General features: G+C 45.7%; 1 long non-coding RNA gene across 1 annotated transcript in view; it reads left to right on the top strand.

The window, feature by feature from the left end:
* Positions 1-12,019, top strand: part of LOC141147552 (uncharacterized) — a 32,413-nt gene extending 20,394 nt beyond the window's left edge. The window contains exon 2 of the long non-coding RNA XR_012245066.1: positions 11,143-12,019. This is a non-coding gene — a long non-coding RNA (uncharacterized lncRNA). The remainder of the gene's footprint in view (positions 1-11,142) is intronic.
* The last annotated feature ends 7,762 nt before the right edge of the window (positions 12,020-19,781 follow it).

Consider the following 19,781-nt stretch of genomic DNA (forward strand, 5'->3'; position numbering starts at 1 on the left):
GACAACAAAATAAATACATTTTTAAAAGCCTTTAAAAGCCTTTACAGGTTACCACTTTAGATTTACAGAGGAGGTCTACTGCTAAAATTACTGCCCTCGATCTGACCGTCGCGGTGATACCTCACATGCATGGTGCAATTGCTGTTTACATTTGACGCCAGACCGACGCTTGCGTTCGCCTTAGCGCGAGAGCAGGGGGGACAGGGGTGCTTTTTTTTTTTTTTTTTTTTTTTTCTTTATTATTTTTTTGCTTTTTTATCTTATTTTAAAACTGTTCCTTTCATTTTTTTTTTTTTTTTAATCATTTTTATTGTTATCTCAGGGAATGTAAATATCCCCTATGATAGCAATAGGTAGTGACAGGTACTCTTTTTTGAAAAAATTGGGGTCTATTAGACCCTAGATTTCTCCTCTGCCCTCAAAGCATCTGACCACACCAAGATCGGTATGATAAAATGCTTTCCCAATTTCCCAATGGCGCTATTTACATCCGGCGAAATCTAAGTCATAAAATGCTCGTAGCTTCCGGTTTCTTAGGCCATAGAGATGTTTGGAGCCACTCTGGTCTCTGATCAGCTCTATGGTCAGCTGGCTGAATCACCGGCTGCATTCTCAGGTTCCCTGTTGAGACAGGAGAGCCAGAGAAAAACACGGAAGACGGTGGGGGGGGGGGGGCATTCTCTCCCACTGCTTGTAAAAGCAGTCTAGAGGCTAATTAGCCGCTAGGATTGCTTTTACATGAAAGCCGACCGCTGGCTGAAAAGAATGATACCAAGATGATACCTAAACCTGCAGGCATCATTCTGGTATAACCACTCAAAGTCGTGAATGCTGTACCTGAAGACAAAAATATGGTTAACAATAAAGCACAGTAAACGGTAAAGTATAAAAAATTGCAGACCTGAAAAGCAAACATGATAAAACATAATAACAATAAAACATTGCAGAATAGAATACAGTAAAAAAGAGCAGAACAATAGAGAGAATAGAGAGAGAGAGAGAGAATAGAGAGAGAACAATAAAACTACAACTATTATTTTTTATTTTATATTTTTGTTTGTGTTTTTTTTTTTTTTTTTTTTTTTACACTTTTTTTGTAACTGTAACTTTTATAACTGTAACCAGTTCCAGGTTCGGGTCTCTCAAAATGCGATGGCATCTTGGGAGACCCTGTGAAAGTGTGCCTAGTCTGTGCAATGCTGTACCCTACGCTAATACTCAACTAGTGAATGGTAGCGTTCAAAACATTCACCAATGCAAAGACCAGGATTGTCAGGACAGGAGGGACAATAATAGCGGGTGTCACGCCTATATCCGCGCTTGCTGCAGACACAACATCTTTTTTGGGGGGTTCGTTGGGTAGGGGTACTCGGGAGGACATAAAAATGCCTCTCATGCAGCCGACTGCATTTGGTTGGGGATGTGAATGGGGGAAATACGGGCGCTGCAGAAGTGGTGGGTTCCCAATTAGGATTGGCGAATGCAGCAGGAAGGGCACTATGGGCACGACGGGCCTGTGTTTGTCTTCTTGGTGGCAGCGGGACACTATTTGTGCTTGCCACCTCACCAGCTTGAACTGCACTTATGGGACTCGCCACGTCACCAAGTGTTACTGCAGTGCTGGTTTGACTACGACCGGGGTGTACTAGGCCGCTGGCGCTTGCCAGTTCACCAAAACGCTACCAAAAAAACTGTTAACGATCACAGGGATCAGGCCTGACTCTGCGAACGCTGCAGTTATGCATTTAGTGTTTTGTAAGTGACAGTGATCGATCGATACTGCACTTGGGTGGGCTGGGCTGGGCCGGGCGGAGGGGCAAAACACAGGTGCTAGCAGGTATCTGGGTTGATCCCGCTAACACTGCGTTTTTGGGAACCCTAAACTGCTGGGGACGCTAGTATAGATCTGATCGGATCAGATATTGATCCGTTCAGATACTATACCACTAAGGGAGGTGTACGGTGCGTGCGTGGGTGGGTGTTAGCGGTACTGGCGCTAACCTGACGCTGCCTGGGGCTGGTGCTTGCCATTTCACCAAAATGCTACCAAAAAAACTGTTAGTGATCGCAGGGATCAGGCCTGACTCTGCGAACGCTGCAGTTATGCGTTTAGTGTTTTGTAAGTGACAGTGATCGATCGATACTGCACTTGGGTGGGCTGGGCCGAGCTGGGCGGAGGGGCAAAATGCAGGTGCTAGTGGGTATCTGGGCTGATCCCGCTAACACTGTGTTTTTGGGAACCCTAAACTGCTGGGGACGCTAGTATAGATCTGATCGGATCAGATATTGATCTGTACAGATACTATACCACTAAGGGAGGCGTATGCTGCGTGCATGGGTGTTAGCGGTACTGGCGCTAATCTGACGCTGCCTGGGGCGACGCATATCACCGTCGGGTGATCAGGGGGCTAAATCTTTATTCGGTAATAAACGGCGGGTGCCCTGACACTATAAAAAATAAACAAACTAACCAGCGTCACCCGTAACAGTTATACGGTGATCACTGGTGAAAGGGTTAACTAGGGGGCCATCAAGGGGTTAAAACATTTATTAGGTAGTATATGGGGGTCCCTGTCGCTATAAAACGCTGACGGCGAACCTAAATATTTACGTCCCTAACTAGCGTCACCAGCGACACTAATACAGCGATCAGAAAAATGATCGCTTAGCGACACTGGTGACAGGGGGTGATCAAGGGGTTAAAACTTTATTAGGAGGGGTTAGGGGGGTACCCTAGACCTACAGGGGGCCTAACACTCACTGCCCTGACACTGTAACTGTCACAAACTGACACCAATACAGTAATCAGAAAAAAAAAAAAAAAAAAAAAAAAAAAACCTGCTTGGTGTCAGTTTGTGACAGGGGGGGGGGTGATTGGGGGGGGTCGGGGGGCGATCGGGGGGGGGGGATCGGGGTGTTTTGTGTGCCTGGCATGTTCTACTGTGTGTAGTGTGTTGGTGCACTTACATTGCAGTCTTCTCTCCTCGGCCCGGAACAGGAAATTCCGAGCCGAGGAGAGATGACATCATTTCCTCTGCCTCTGTGTACAATACAGAGGCAGGGAAATGATCCCATTGGCTGAGAGCGATCGCGAGGGGGGGGCCACGAATGGATGGCCTCCCCCTCACCTCCGATCGCCGGGGAAGATTTGCCGACCGCCGCAGGCACCGGGGGGGGGTCCGATCGGACCCCCCACCCGCGGGCAGGCAAGGACGTACATACACGTCCTTTTGCCTGCCCGTGCCATTCTGCCGACGTATATAGTCGTGCGGCGGTTGGCAAGTGGTTAAAAAACGTTTTTTTCCTCAGTTTAGGCCGATACGTATTCTACATATTTTTGGTAAAAAAAAAAAAATCGCAATAAGCGTTTATTGATTGGTTTGCGCAAAAGTTAAAAAATAGAGGATAGTTTTATGGCATTTTTATTAATAATTTTTTTTTTTTTTTACCAGTAATGGCGGCGATCAGCGATTTTTATCGTGACTGCGAAATTATGGCGGACACATCGGACATTTTTGACACATTTTTGGGACCATTGTCATTTATACAGCAATCAGTGCTATACAAATGCACTGATTCCTGTGTAAATGACACTGGCAGTGAAGGGGTTAACCACTAGCGGGGCGGGGAGGGGTTAAGTATGTCCTGGGGAGTGTTACTAACTGTGGGGGGCGTGGCTACGTGTGACACGTCACCGATCTCTGCTCCCGATGACAGGGAGCAGAGATCAGTGACACTGTCACTAGGCAGAACGGAGAGATGCTTGTTTACATTAGCATCTCCCCGTTCGTCCTCTCCGTGAGACGATCGCGGGTATCCCCGCGGCGATCGAGTCCGCGGGACCCGCGACCCGACTCACGGAGCTACTGGCCAGCGCACACGCAATACCCTGTTTCCCCGAAAATAAGACCTAGCGTGATTGTCAGTGATGGCTGCAATATAAGCCCTACCCCCCAAATAAGCCCTACCCTGTTTCCCCAAAAATAAGCCCTACCCTGAAAATAAGACCTACAAGGACTTTAACTAGGGCTTATTTGGGGGGGTAGGGCTTATATTGCAGCCATCACCGACAATCACGCTAGGTCTTATTTTCGGGGAAACAGGGTAGCAGGGCGGCAAATTCAAAGGGACATATGGGTACGCCCATTTGCCCAGCCGTGCCATTCTGCCGATGTACATCGGAAGTGGTTAAAGGAGTTGTAAACCCTCGTGTTTTTTTCACCTTAATGCATCCTATGCATTGAGGTGAAAAAACACATGGTAGTCACCGCCCCCCCCCCCCCCCCGTTTTACTTACCTGAGCCCCTTCATCTCTTCATCAGGGACACGCTCTCCCTCTCTCCACGGGGTCCCGGCTCTTGATTGGACAGATTGATAGCACCGCAGCCATTGGCTCTCGCTGCTGTCAATCAAATCCAATGACGCGGGCGCCGGGGGGGGGGGGGCGGGGCCGTGTCCCACATTCGGAGTCTGTGGACGTTGAATGCTTTACTCGGGAGCGCGCCCACAAGCGCTTCTCCTAAGGGGTTAACTGATGTGGGGAGGGACTCCAGAAGAGCAGGTTCGGGGTCACTCTGTGCAAAACGAACTGCACAGTGGAGGTAATTATGATATGTTTGTTATTAAAAAAAAAAAATCGAAGCTTTACAATCACTTTAAGTTAAGGGAGACAAAAAATCAGCTTTTTCCTCATTCCAGTTCTTGTTATTGACACAAACCAGATTCAAGGAATCAAATTCCATCTGTAATTCCCCAGACAGGGCTGGACTTGATTGATGGTTGTAAGTAAATAATGGCGTCTTATAATACTGACACACCTGCTGCCTACAAAAAGAGTTATTACCTCCTAATCATTTCACTGGCAGAGACTTTTTTTGTTTTTCATTTTGCGCACACACGCTAGAAATTCACAATTTGTACCTGAAAACACACTAAAAACCTCAAAAGAAAACGACCTGTAAAATGAACATTTCGAAAAAGATGCCAAGCGCCATGACGTCACTATGCCCGCCTGGAGCCCAACCAAACACCATTTTGCTGCCTTTGGATCTGCGCATGCATAGCTGTGAAGCTAACCTGTGGCCATATTTATTTCTTTTTTATGGGCAGCGGCTGCCATTCCCAGACATTTAGCCGGGGGAGGAGGGGGGTTCACACTGATACGTGCGGGACACCACATTTGATTCGGACCGCATTCCTGTGCACGTCGCATGCGATGTCTATGCGATTTCGATTTGAGCCGTACATTTTGTTTGGCTCAAATTGCATTGCATCCGCACCATAATGGTGCAGGACCCCCCCCCCCCTTTTTTTTTTCTGCACCTGAATCGCATTGCATGGGAGTTCACACACATGTGATACAATGCTGGCAATTGCACTGCGTTTTGCGATCTGGTTTGGGGTGTCGTTAATCTAACATTGACACCTACAGCAGATCGCATGGATGCCGTGGGATTGGTATGCAGTGCGATTCGGGGGAAACATTGCGAAACTTGTGCGTTTCCTGCATCGCAACAGCGTGTACCAGGGCTTACAGACACGGAATCACTGGTCAAAGCCTAGGCTCGTCCAAGTTGCACCAAAGTTGGCACAAATTTGGAGTCGTACAAGTGTGAATGAAGCCTCATAGAAGCTCGTTGTTAGGGTCTATATACACTTTAAGTAATAATGTGTCTCTTTCTATCTCTCTAGGTACAAAAGGCAAGAAAAGAAATTCCTACCCTGTTTCCCCGAAAATAAGACCTAGCCTGATTGTCGGTGATGGCTGCAATATAAGCCCTACCCCCCCAAATAAGCCCTAGTTAAAGTCCTTGTAGGTCTTATTTTCAGGGTAGGGCTTATTTTTGGGGAAACAGGGTAGGGCTTATTTGGGGGGTAGGGCTTATATTGCAGCCATCACCGACAATCATGCTAGGTCTTATTTTCGGGGAAACGGGGTATGTAGGGAAAAAAAAAAAAGATACAAATTGTTGTGTGATGCATGCTGAGTGCTTAACTACTTGCCGCCGTCATTGTACTGCGGCAGGTCGGCACGTTCCCGCGAATCGCCGTTATTGGACGTCGGCTGAGAAACTAGAGTTTGTGGGTGCGTGCTCCCACTGGCCAGCAGGAGGAGCCAATCAGCCGGTGGGGAGGACTCAATGTCCGCAGGCCCCCCTGCGATTAGGGTTGCCACCTCATCCCTTTAAACCCGAACACATATTAATTACACAGGTTCTGTGGCTGATTAAGATGGTAATTAAACGCACTTGGTGCCTTATCTGCATTAAATTAGCCTCAGAACCTGTGTAATTCATATGTGTTCGGGTTTAAAGTGATGAGGTGGCAACCCTACCCGCGATCGCTCCCTGCATTGAAAGAACGGGGATCTGCCTGTGTAAAGAAGGCAAATCTCCGTTCTGACAGGGGAGATCACACAGATCCTGTCTTCTGCTACGCAGGAAGATGGATCTGTGTGTTGTTCCAGGCACACCATCCCCCCATACAGTTAGAACACACCTGCAGGGAATGGATTTAACCCCTGGATCGCCCCTGATGTTAACCCCTTCCCTGTCAGTGTCATTAGTACAGTAACAGTGCATATTTTTAGCACTGAGGACTGTAATAATGTCACTGGTTCCCAAAAAAGTGTAAAAAAAGGTCAGTTAGGTGTCCGATCTCTCCGCCACAATCCCGCTAAAAATTGAAGCTCACCGCCATTACTAGTAAAAAGAAAAAATAATAATAATAATAATAAAAATGCCATAAATCTATCCCAAAGTTTGTAGACGCTATAACGTTTGTGCAAACCAATCAATATACGCTTATCGGGATTTTTTTCCCCAAAAAAATATGTAGAAGAATACATATTGGCCTGAACTGAGGAAGAAATTCGTTTTTTTATATATTTTTTGGGGGGATATTTATTATAGCATATAATTGTCGCTCTTTTTTTGTTTATAGCTCAAAAAATACAAACCGCAAAGGTGTTCAAATACCACCAAAAGAAAGCTCTATTTGTGGGAAAAAAGGACATCAATTTTGTTTGGGTACAGCATCGCACAACCGCGGAATTCTCAGTTAAAGCGACGCAGTGCCGTATCACAAAAAATGGCCCGGTCATTAAGGGGGAAAATCTTAAAGGGGTGGTAAAGGTTTGTGTTTTTTCACCTTGCATCCTATGCATTGAGGTGAAAAAACACCTGGCAGTGACCGCCCCCCCCCCCCCCCCCCCGTTTTACTTACCTGAGCCCCGTATTTCCCTCGGCGGAGACACGCTTTCCCTCTCTGCAAGGGGTCCCGGCTCTTGATTGGATAGATTGAAAGCAGCGCAGCCATTGGCTCCCGCTGCTGTCAATCAAATCCAATGACGCAGGAGGCGGGCCCGAGTCCTACATTCAGTGTCTGTGTACGCCGAATGCTGGACTCGGGAGCACGCCCGCAAGGTAACCCCCCAGGAGAGCTCTTCCCCTAGGGGGTTATATGATGCGGGGAGGAGCCGCGAGAGCCGCCAAAGGACCCCAGAAGTTGAGGTTCGGGGCCACTTTGTGCAAAATGAACTGCACAGTGGAGGTAAGTATGATAGGTTTGTTAATTTTTATCTTTTTAAATCGAAGCTTTACAATCACTTTAAGTGGTTAAGACCCCTTTCACACTGGGACGCTTTGCAGGCGCTACAGCGCTAAAAATAGCGCCTGCAAAGCGCCCTGAAAGAGCCGCTCCTGTTTCTCCAATGTGAATGCCCCGAGGGCTTTCACACTGGAGCGGTGCGCTGGCAGGACGCTAAAAAAAGTCCTGCTAGCAGCATCTTTGGAGCGGTGAAAGAGCGTTGTGTATACCGCTCCACCACTGCTCCTGCCTATTGAAATCAATGGGCAGCGCGGCTATACCGCCGGCAATGCACTGCTGCAGCAGTGCTTTGCGGGTGGTTTTAACCCTTTCTCGGCCATTAGCGGGGGGTAAAAGCACCCCGCTAGTGGGCAAATAGCACCGCGAAATTGACGGTAAAGCTCCACTATTTTTAGCGGTGCTTTACCGTCAATTTCGGCGACGCACCCACCACCCCAGTGTTAAAGGGGCCTAAAGGAGAAAAACAAACAGGTTTTTCCTCATTCGGTATTTTCCAGTTCTTGTTATTGTCACAAACCAGATTCAAGAAATCAAATTCCATCTGTAATTTCCCAGGCAGGGCTGGACTTGATTGATGGTTGTAAGTAAATAATGGAGTTTTAAATTACTGACATCTGCTGCCTTCAGGCTGGGTTCATACTGGTGCGACACGACACTCGTCCTACTTTGGATCCGACTTTGCCCTGTGACTTGAAGCCGATATACGTCGGGCTTTCAATGAACAGGGATCAAACTTGGATCCCTGAAAAATACCAGGCACTGTGTTTGGTATGAATCTTGAGGGGGAACTCCACGCCAAATTTTAAATAAAAAAAAACGGCATGGGTTCCCCCTCTAAGAGCATACCAGGCCCATCGGTCTGGTATGAATTTTAAAGGAAGTCCCCTACGCTGAAAAAACGGCAAGGGGGTCCACCCCAAAGTCCATACCAGACCCTTATCCGAGAACGCAGCCTGGCCGGTCAGGAAAGGGGGTGGGAACAAGCGAGCGCCCCCCCCCCTGGAACCGTACCAGGCTGCATGCCCTCAACATGGGGGGGTGGGTGCTTTGGGGCAGGAGGGTGCTCCGCGGCCCCCCCACCCCAAAGCACCTTGTCCCCATGTTGATAAGGACAAGGGCCTCTTCCCGACAACCCTCGCCGTTGGTTGTCGGGGTCTGCGGGCAGGGGGCTTATCGGAATCCGGGAACCCCCTTTAATAAAGGGGCCCCCAGATCCCGGCCCCCCCACCCTATGTGAATGAGTATGAGGTACATTGTACCCCTACCCATTCACCTTGGGGAAAAAAAGTGTCAATAAAAAACACACACTAGACAGGTTTTTAAAGTAATTTATTAGGCAGCTCCGGGGGTCTCTTCCGACTTCGAGGGTCTCTTCCGACCCCCCCCTGCCCCAAAACACCCACCCCCCATGTTGAGAGCATGCGGCCTGGTACGGTTCAGGAGGGGGAGCGCTCGCTCGTCCCCACCCATTTTCCTGACCGGCTGGGCTGCTTGCTCGGATAAGGGTCTGGTATGGATTTTGGGGGGTTCCCCTTAAGATCCATACTAGACCCAAGGGCCTGGTATGCTCTTGGAGGGGGAACCCATGCAGGTTTTTTATTTAAAATTTGGTGTGGAGTTCCCCCTCAAGATCATCAGAGCACAAGTCGCATGCCAAAGTCGGATCATGCGGGACGGCGATCCGACTTCAATGATAGTCAATCGGCTGAAGTAGGATCAAAGTCGGACTAAAATGGTACAGGCAGCATTTTCAAAGTCGGACCGACTTGTGTCGGACCAATTAGGACAGCTCCCATAGGGAAACATTAATTTTCACACATCATGCGACATGAGCTCTCAATGTCGGAGCATTCGTCGTATCAGTGTGAACCCAGCCTTAGGCTGGGCTCACACTGGTGCGACACGACACTCGTCCTACTTTGGATCCGACTTTGCCTTGCGACTTGAAGTCAGAGACGCGTCCGACTTCAATGAACGGATATCCGACTTTACCAGGCACTGTCTGGTATGAATCTTGAGGGGGAACTCCACGGCAAATTTTAAATAAAAAAATGACATGGGTTCCCCCTCTAATGCCGCATACACACGATCGGTTTTCTCGTTGGAAAAAGATATGACGGCTTTTCCGACGGGATTCTCCTCAAGTTTGCCTTGCATACACATGGCCACACAAAAGTTCGTTGAAATTATGACCGTCAAGAACGCGGTGAAGTACAACACTACGACGAGCCAAGAAAATGATGTTCAATGCTTCCGAGCATGCGTCGAATTGTTTCCGAGCATGCATAGGGATTTTGCACGTCGGAATTGCCACAGACGTGCCACAGCATTTTCGGATAGGAACTTTTTCTGACCGAAAAATTAAGAACATGCTCTCAATTTTTTTGGCTGGCTGGAATTCGGCCAGCAAAAGTCCAATAGAGCATACACACGGTCGCATTTTCTGACGAAAACATCTCATCTGTCTTTTGCGGGCCGAAAATCTGACCGTGTGTACGCGGCATAAGAACATACCAGGCCCTTCCGACCACACTTCCGCCTGCTGATCCAGCAACATAGAGTTCCTTGTCTTGGTGCCTATCTGGTGATCCGCAGCTGTCGGGTTCCTGCCAAGACCCAACCAGACCCATCTGCTACTTCGGCCCTCATGCCACTCTGTGTCCTTCACTCCCTGTCATCTCTACCAGGGGTGCTGGACAGGAGGTGCAAGAGAAGCCCTCTCTACAGCTCAATCTCCACCAGGTATGTGACACTCGGGCTCAGGGCCACTGCTAGAATGGACGTGGTGGGACAAGAGCACAGAGTGGCGCGAGTTCCTGTTGATCTTAAAATGCAGCGAGCCAAGCATGGTGTTCAAGCGGGAGCAGAAGGAAGCTGACAGTGGACCACAGTGGAATAGTCTGGCCGGGAGACATCGGGTAAGTAGAAGGCTGGAACAGGTAGGTACTGGCTTTTAGTGAGCAGGTGCTGGCTGGTCAGCGAGTGGGCGATGAACAAGTACTGGCTGGTAGCAGGTCTGTAGGTGCTTGTTGTGGATTGCTAGGCAGTGTGTGGAGGAAGAGCAGAGATAGGCACATGCCGGGTCAGAGACTGGTAATTGCATGAGGTACAAGTACATAGTGAGGTGCACGTTGAGGATGCAGGCCGGAGTCAGGAAAGGTTCAGCAGTACTGTGGCAACAGGAGCAGGCAGAAGCAGAGGTCAGAAACAAGTCGTACAGGCAGAGCTCAAGGGTTGGTCAGTACAAGCCAAGTCTGTGAATGGTATCAGATGCAGGAAACAGGTCACAGATCACATGGGAAATGATGAAGATCAGACCGCACTGAACCCGAGCACTGGCTTAGTTTAAATAGCAACATTAGTGACATATGTGCATGTATGGGCATGCGATTACACGCGTGGATGTGTGCGAGCATGGATGTAAATGACTCTAAGTCGTCTGTGCACAGAGATTTGTTGCAAGTACTACCTGACCGCAGCGCACCAACCAACCCAAACACATTATGAACTTACATGTTCTTTATTTTTCTCCAGGGGACCTAGCTGCTAGCAGAACCACCAATAACAAGCCAAGTTGAAATGTCATACTCTAGATGGACCCCCAGATTTATGATGCAATGGGGCAATTCTTTTTCCTAACTAGAATTGTCCATATCCTTAGCCGTGTCTCAACTGGATTGAAGATGTTACCAACTCACACGTTCTTACTTTCCCAGGGGACATACATCCTGAAAGAACCACCAATAACAAACCAATTGGAAGCACTGTACCCCAGAATGATCCCCAGTTTTGCAATGTAATGGGCAGTTCTAATTGATAACTTGCATTGCCTGTGTCCCAACTGGATTAAAGACATTTTGCACTCACACATTCTTCCTTTTTTGCCAGAGGACCTAGCTCCTGGGGGGGAACCACCAATAACCAACCAAAAGGAAGTACCATGCCCAAATAGGCCTCATGTTTTGTATTCACTACCCCACTCCAAGACTCCCTGACCTGCCTACCTGTTGTGACTTGTTTTATTATTTCCTAACAATCCTCGACTTCCAATGAATTGCAAATCACGGATGAGTGGATGGGGGGTCTTCCGCTTTGAGTGAAGTTTCCAGAAAGAATAGCAAGTACCCAGAAGCCTTTGTAGAAACAACCCTTGTGGTCCCATCCTGCCCATCTGAACTTTTACCATCAATCTAGTAAGACCTACACCCGTTCCACACGGAACTCACATTTTTAACCCTTTTACTGTAACTCCCTTAGTCATGCAGACCCTCCATTCATTTTCTCTTCTCCGGTTCACACTTGTTTTTTGAGCTTAAAAAAGCTGTAAGGAATGTACCTTTGTGAGAACTAAAATAATGCCTTAGGGGCTGATACTGGTCTCAATAAAAATGATCCGGTGCTTTGATGGAAATTTGCCTTCAGGGAAATTCATGCCTGGGCCAATAACCTTAAAATGGAATTCAAATCTAACTACTCTAAACCACTTAGGCACCGAGCCTCTTTTTGAGATTTGTTGTTTCAAAATGAAAAAACCTTAGCTAGAAAATTACTTAGAACCCCCAAACATTATACATTTTTTTTCTAACACCCTAGAGAATAAAATGGCGGTCGTTGCAATACTTTCTGTCACCCCGTATTTGTGCAGCGGTCTTACAAGCGCACTTTTTTTTTGGAAAAAATACACTTTTTTGAATTAAAAAATAAGACAACAGTAAAGTTAGCCCAATTTTTTTTTATATTGTGAAAGATATTGTTACGCTGAGTAAATTGATACCCAACATGTCACGCTTCAAAATTGCGCCCACTTGTGGAATGGCGACAAACTTTTACCCTTAAAATTCTCCATAGGCGACGTTTAAAAAGTTCTACAGCTTGCATGTTTTAAGTTACAGAGGAGGTCTAGGGCTCTCGCTCTACCGATCGTGGCGATACCTCACATGTGTGGTTTGAATACCGCTTTTATATGCGGGCGCTACTCACGTATGCGTTCGTTTCTGCACGCGAGCTTGGCGGGATGGGGCAAGTTTAAAAAAAATGTTTTTTTTCTTATTTATTTTACCTTTTATTTTTACACTGTTCTTTAAAAAAAAAATTGTGTCACTTTTATTCCTATTAAATGGAATGTAAACATCCCTTGTAAAAGACAAAAAGCATGGCAGGATCTCTTAAATATGAGATCTGGGGTCAGAGAAAATTGAGTACTGTCCGTGATACTTTTTTATTTGCACTAAAATACAATTTTTCAGGACAAGCTTTCGGGGTATGTCCCCTTCTTCAAGGTCCAAGCAGTACTGATTCACAAATTTTTAAGCAGAATGTTAAAGAAGAAGAAGAAGAAAAAAAAAAAAGAGAAACCCAAACACATAAAAAATGAATGGTAATAAAGATAGCAGCAGAGTTAGTGAGATAAGACAGAGGGAGAGCTATAGAATGCAGGGAGGGATACTAGTCACAGAGGGGGTCGTAAAACTTTAGCATAATGAGTAAGGAAACCAATATCTAAATTCAGGCCAATATTTTTCGTGTCAAAAAGAAGTATCAATCTTAGTTCAAACATTTTCCTTTCCTGGATAGTTCTGAAATTTCCTTTAAGAACTAAAACATTGAGGTCTTCTATAGTGTGGTCCGGTTGTGAGAAGTGATGTCCCACATGTGTGCATAAACTGTCTTCTTTATGTTCTTTGATGGTATGTCTGTGCAAATTCATCCTCGCTTGCAACTTCTGTCCTGTTTCACCAACATAAGATCCTTTGCTGCACCTTTTGCATTGGATGAGGTACACAACATTACTGGGAGGTACAGCTGTAAGATCCCATGATATTGAAGATCCCATTTGTGTGTGTAACATTTTTGGATAGATTGATCTGGTTGCATAGTTTGCAGCGTTTTTTTATTGCAGGGTTTGCTGCCATTATTTGTGACTTCATAATCAGAGTGAAGTTTCCTGCTGATTAGTTTGTGTCTGAGGTCGGGTGGTTGTCTGAGGTTGGGTGGTTGTCTGAGGTTGGGTGGTTTTCCGAGGTCGGGTGGTTGTCTGAGGTTGGGTGGTTTTCCGAGGTCGGGTGGTTGTCTGAGGTCGGGTGTTTGTCTGAGGTTGGGTGGTTTTCCGAGGTCGGGTGGTTGTCTGAGGTCGGGTGGTTGTCTGAGGTCGGGTGGTTGTCTGAGGTTGGGTGGTTTTCCGAGGTCGGGTGGTTGTCTGAGGTCGGGTGGTTGTCTGAGGTCGGGTGGTTGTCTGAGGTCGGGTGGTTGTCTGAGGTCGGGTGGTTTTCCGAGGTCGGGTGGTTGTCGGAGGTCGGGTGGTTGTCTGAGGTCGGGTGGTTTTCCGAGGTCGGGTGGTTTTCCGAGGTCGGGTGGTTGTCCGAGGTCGGGTGGTTTTCCGAGGTCGGGTGGTTTTCCGAGGTCGGGTGGTTTTCCGAGGTCGGGTGGTTGTCCGAGGTCGGGTGGTTGTCTGAGGTCGGGTGGTGGTCTGAAAGCCAATAATGGGGGTTGTTGGAATATTCCTTTCAGAGTTTCATCCTCTGTTATAATGGGTTGTAAATCTTTGATTATCTTTTTGATCCCTTCAAGTGCTGGGTTGTATGTGGTGACTAGAGGTACTCGGTTATTTGTTTTTTTTCTCTGTGTATTGGAGGAGATTTTCTCTTCGGGTTTTCAAGGCTGTGTTTATGCTGTTGTTGATGGTTTTGTCTTTGTAACCTTTCTTATGGAAGGAGTCTGCCAGTGTTCTGAGATGTTTATCTCTGTCTTCTGGGTCTGAACAAATTCGGTGGTATCTGATGGCCTGGCTGTGTATGATGGCCCGTTTAGTGTGTTGGGGGTGAAAACTGGAACTATGAAGATAGCTGCATCGGTCAGTCGGTTTTCTGTATATCGACGTGTGAAGCTTGTCATCCCTGATGTATACTGTAGTGTCCAGGAAGTTGACATGTGTGTTCGAATAGTCCATTTTTAGTTCGATAGATGGGTGAAAAGTGTTGATCAATGAGAAGAATTGGTTTAGATTTTCTTCACATACAGTCCATATCATGACTCACAACCGGACCACACTATAGAAGACCTCAATGTTTTAGTTCTTAAAGGGAATTTCAGAAATATCCAGGAAAGGAAAATGTTTGAACTAAGAATGATACTTCTTTTTGACACGAAAAATAATGGCCTGAATTTAAAAAAAAAAAAAAAATTAAATAAAAAAAAATTAATAATAAAAATTCCATAAAACTATCCCCTATTTTGTAGATGCTATAACTTTTGCGCAAACCAATCAATATACGCTTATTGCGATATTTTTTACCAAAAATATGTAATAGAATACGTATCGGGCTAAGCTGAGGAAAAATAATAGTTTTTTTTATATATTTTTGGGGATATTTATTATAGCAAAAAGTAAAAAATTTGGGGTTTTTTTTCGAAATCGTCGCTCTTTTTTTGTTTATAGCGCAAAAAAAAATAAAAACCGCAGAGGTGATCAAATACCGCCAAAAGAAATCTCTATTTGTGGGGAAAAAAGGACGTCAATTTTGTTTGGGTGCAACGTCGCACGACCGCGCAATTGTCAGTTAAAGCGACGCAGTACCATATTGCAAAAAGTACTCTGGTCAGGAAGGGTGTAAAATCTTCCGGGGCTGAAGTGGTTAAGATACTGGCTCACCCCTCCCCACCCCCACCTTTCCTTCCCACCCTGTCTAAAGAAGATCTGTATACTTATTTGTTGTTTAGTCCTCTCTGTTCTGGTCACATGATCCATCAGTTCCGGCTCCCCTGTGTCAGTGAGTAGTGGCTGCAGGGGAAAATGAGGGAGCACCAACAATGGCTGTGCCATGGGAGCCTATCGGCTCCCAGAATTCCCAACTGTTCACAGCGGGACCTGTAATTACAAGTGGGACTTCTTGTAGTTTACTGATTCACAGGTCTCTGTGAATGAATGACATGGCTGTGCAGATGGAGCCCCACTGGCTTCAAATTTGAAAGCTATTTTGGGAGAAGAGAACCTCTGCTCGATGTCAGAAAGATGGTATAGGGATGGGGGGGGGGGTTAGGAAAGGAGGTCCCCTTGGCATCATGTTTCACCCTAAATATGGGTGTACAGTGGAACCTCGAATAAATAGTTTATATCGCTCCTCCACCACTCCTGCCCATTGAAATGAATGGGCATCGCTGCCGAAGCACCTGCAAGGCTTCATGGGCGCATTTAACCCCCTCTTAGGGCGCTAGCTGAGTTATAAGCGCCCCGCTAGCAGCCGAATAGCGCAGCAAAAATGGCGGTAAAGCGCAGCTAAAACTAGCAGCGTTTTACCGTCAACGCCTGCCCGCTCCAGTGTGAGAGCAACCTTAAGTAAATAGTGATACAGAAAATTTCTTACATTTAAACATTTATTAAACAAAACAAACCTCCAATCAGTTCACTTGTATGTATAATTTAGATTTAAAAAAAAAAACTATATCTTAAATATTAAATACACAAAAACAGGTAATCAAAACTCTTGGATAAAAAAAATGGGCTAACATTACTGTTTTATTTATTTTTTTTTAATTCATTAGTGTATTTTTTCCGAAAAAAATTGCGTTTGAAAGACCGCTGCGCAAATACCGTGCGACATACAATATTGCAGCAACCGCTATTTTATTCCCTAGGGTCTCTGCAAAAAAATATATATATATATCATTTTTGGGGGTTCTAAGTGATTCTGAAAATACAGGATTTTTACTTGTAAGCAACAAAAAATATTTAGTCTTTAAATGGTTAAACTGAGAACTCCTCCACACAGAGTTCAGTTCATTGATAAGTAGAAACATTGTATCTTTTTAGCTTCTTTTCTCAGACTTGGCAGGCTGCCCAGAGAGGAGAGAAGTCGCTCCACGGAAGACTTCAGGCAACTTGCACTGACTTCTTTACAGAAGTCATTTGCAAGTCACGCTGAAGTTATAATCGGCCTTTTTTATCAGCACAATCGGCTGACGCCGATTAATTAAGAGACACCAAATATCGGCCGATATATCGGTCGACCTCTAGTCAAATGTGATTATTCCTATTATAACTGTATGAGTCTATGAATCACAAGTGACTAGATAAAAACTAGATCAGTTGATGAGAAAGAATCATATGTAGTTGATAATTGATATTTGCAAATACTCTCAGTGTAGACTATAATAAGTCCCTCCACCAATATAGTAAACGTGCTAGAAAAAACGTCAAAGCTTCAGTGATGACACCTGTGGTTGTGCAAGCAGCTCACCTTACTGCCGTAAGGTATACAGCATAATAAGATCACAAAGGTAGGATGGCAGGTACAAATTAGAACAATCCCCTCCAGGCTGTGTAAGATTGCTTGAATCGTCTCAGTGGCAGTTTTGAATCATATGGAGAGATACAAACCTAAATTACATAACATAATTCTGTAAAGTACTCCTGGGGGTGGAACTAAAGCAGATCCACAAGTGATAAACTCACTTTTGCAATAAGAGCGTAGGCAACAATCTACAAATGCCGAGTTCGTAAGCCCCTGTGTGTGTGGTCCTGGGTCTGCTCTTGCTCCAAATCCTCCGATATCGCTCAGTAAATGATGTATTAAAATATAAATAGAGAGATGCCCATAGCGTGATCCCGTTTTTGAAACAAATTTATTAATAAAATAAACCATACAAACTCGCATTCAAATGGCACAAATAGCGCAGCAAACCACGAGCGTCGAGCTCGTATCCTACAGTCAGATTGTGTCTGAACCCAGTGCTCCAATCCCGACGCGTATCGTCACACCACGTGACTTCATCAGGGGATGCTACTGGGTGAAAAACTTGTTCTTAAATAATGTGGTAAATTAAGCGCTCGGCGGCCATTTTATAGTAGCCTGCCAATGAAATGAAGGGAGCCAGTACCGTGGCCATTTTCTATAAGTCCATCGCCAAGGAGATGCTCAAAACAATCTCCCTACTTGGGGCGGTGAAAGAACTACACGCGCCCATGTTAGAGAAGACCAACTTAAAGTGGATGTAAACCCAATGTCATCCTTTCTAAACTACTGCCATAGGGGTTATCTATAAAGATATACCTTCCTCCTGCATGTATCTTTACCTGTCAAATGTCTCCCCTCTGTCTGTTATTAGACCCGAAAAACTGCAGATTCTGTGGGTGGGTCTGTTGTCTGGAGCTCGGTGGGTGGAGTCGTGATGTCAGTAGACTCCCCGCCCACCTCTACACTCCCCTTGTCAATATGCATTTTCTCCTGTGTATTTCTTACACTGAACTTCTGCTATGATCTCTAACATCCAGTGAAAAGACAGGAAAGTAACCACATGACTTCAGCATGCCCAATCATGCTGAGGTGTGGAACAGCCAATCATTGCAGAGCTGCTGAAGAAAGGAGTGGGGGTGGGAATTTAAAAAATAATGCATGTCTCTTAGGCTAGTGCACGAGATATGTAAATCACTTGTCACTCACAGCAAGGGGGAGGATTTGACAAAGTTTTTCTCTGTTTGTCAAGATTTATCTCACTGAACAATAAGGCCCCTTTCACACTGGGGCGGTGGGGGCGCTATTTTTAGCACCGCTTTACTGTCGTTTTTGCGGCAGCATTCGGCCACTAGCGGTGTGGTTTTAACCCCCGCTGGCGGCCGAAAAAGGGTTAAAACCACTCGCATAGCGCCGCTACGGCCGCGGTACAGCCGCGGTATAGCCGCGCTGCCCCATTGATTTCAATGGGCAGGAGCTGTGAAGGAGCGGTGAATAGGAGTTTTCTTTCTCTCCTGCCAGCGCACCGCTTCAGTGTAAAAGCCCTCGGGCTTCCACACTGGAGAAACATTAGCGGCAGTTTTAGGGCGGTTTGCAGGCGCTATTTTTAGCGCAATAACGCCTGCAAACCGCCCCAGTGTGAAAGAGGCCTAAAAGAGGATTGCTCAGAGCTGGATTAACTCTGTGTGGCAAGACTGGGCTCAAATGATAGGAAATCCTATACTCTACATTATGACACAAACAAAAAAAATAAAAAAATTTTCGGGTTTACATCCACTTTAACATACCAAAAATGCAGACCTAACATAATATGATGCAGGGGCCATTTTGCAATGGTCCATAACACCGCTGTTAAAACAAATAGATCAAAAATGACGTATAAATGGCCAAAAGAGGAATGCATGAAATGAAAGGGATATATTACAGAATGTATAACCAATCCTCAAACAAGGTGGTATACTGAAAAAAGTGTGAAATTATATGTATCGCCCCAAAACTATTTAATAAAAGATATATATATATATATATATATATATATATGTATGTGTATACCTGCCATCCTACCTTTGTGATCTTATTATGCTGTATACCTTACGGCAGTAAGGTGAGCTGCTTGCACAAACACAGGTGTCATCACTGAAGCTTTGCCGTTTTTTTGTAGCACGTTTGCTATGTTGGTGGAGGACTTATTATAGTCTACACTGAGAGTATTTGGAAATATCAACTACATATCATTCTTTCTCACCAGCTGATCTAGTTTTTATCTAGTCACTTGTTGTGATTCATACTGTTATAATAGGAATGATCACGTTTGACATGTTTACCTTTAACCAGATTTTATATTCTTTACCAGGATTTAGCACGCTTTTATAGGAATATTGTTCACGTTATTCTATTTCACTTGTTATTTATTTCAACGTTGTGCCAATTATTTACATTAGGTCATCAGCAGTCACTTCCGGTTCATGTGTATATATTCTGGGAGTGTCTGGTGTAGACGTCACATCTGGTGTGCAGTGTGGAGTAGCAGGAAGGTGAACGGGGTCCAGACTGGGGAAGAGCAACTAGCAGACGGCACACGTGGTGTGCAACATGGGAACGCTATAGCAGAAGGTGATCGGGGACCGGAGAGAAGACTCAACAGCAAAAGATCAGCAGAGCTGGGGGAGCGGAGCAGAAGAAACTTGCAGATGTCACATGTGGTGTGCAGTGTGGAAGCAATATGTTGGGAGGTGAACGGGGACTGGACAGAGGAGGGTCAGTAAACCAACGGATCAACAGAGCTGGAGGTTACATTTAAATGGGGGATCAGCAGAGCTGGAGGTTAATACTGAACGGGGGATCAGCAGAGCTGGGGGTACTAATGTGCAATGGATCTGCCGATTGAAGGTAAGGCAGAGGATCAGCAGAGCTAGGGGATTGGAGCAGGAGAAACTTGCAAATATC

This window comes from Aquarana catesbeiana, linkage group LG06 (assembly GCF_042186555.1).
Source record: "Aquarana catesbeiana isolate 2022-GZ linkage group LG06, ASM4218655v1, whole genome shotgun sequence".
Classification (NCBI taxonomy): Eukaryota; Metazoa; Chordata; class Amphibia; order Anura; family Ranidae; genus Aquarana; species Aquarana catesbeiana.